Source organism: Arachis ipaensis, chromosome B08 (assembly GCF_000816755.2).
Source record: "Arachis ipaensis cultivar K30076 chromosome B08, Araip1.1, whole genome shotgun sequence".
Lineage (NCBI taxonomy): Eukaryota > Viridiplantae > Streptophyta > Magnoliopsida > Fabales > Fabaceae > Arachis > Arachis ipaensis.
Window position 1 is genome coordinate 119579678 of NC_029792.2, and position 293 is coordinate 119579970.

The following is a 293-nucleotide window of genomic DNA, read 5'->3' on the forward strand; positions in this document are numbered from 1 at the left end:
GATGCAAAAATAAAAAAAAATAACATTTAAAAATTTTATTTTTAAGGAAAATGAAAAAAAATTATTTAAGTATAAATTCTTCTTAATTTTTAAGCATAGATGTTATATTTTATATTTCTTTGTGTATAATTCACAGTATAGTTACTTTGCTTTTGACAGAGTTAATTATTAATCGTAGTTCTAGCTTCTAAGAAAACAATAAACAATCATTACAAAATTTTTATTTTTATTTATCTATCGTCACAATTTCCATACAACACATAAAAAAAAGAGTCTACTAACAGAATTTATCT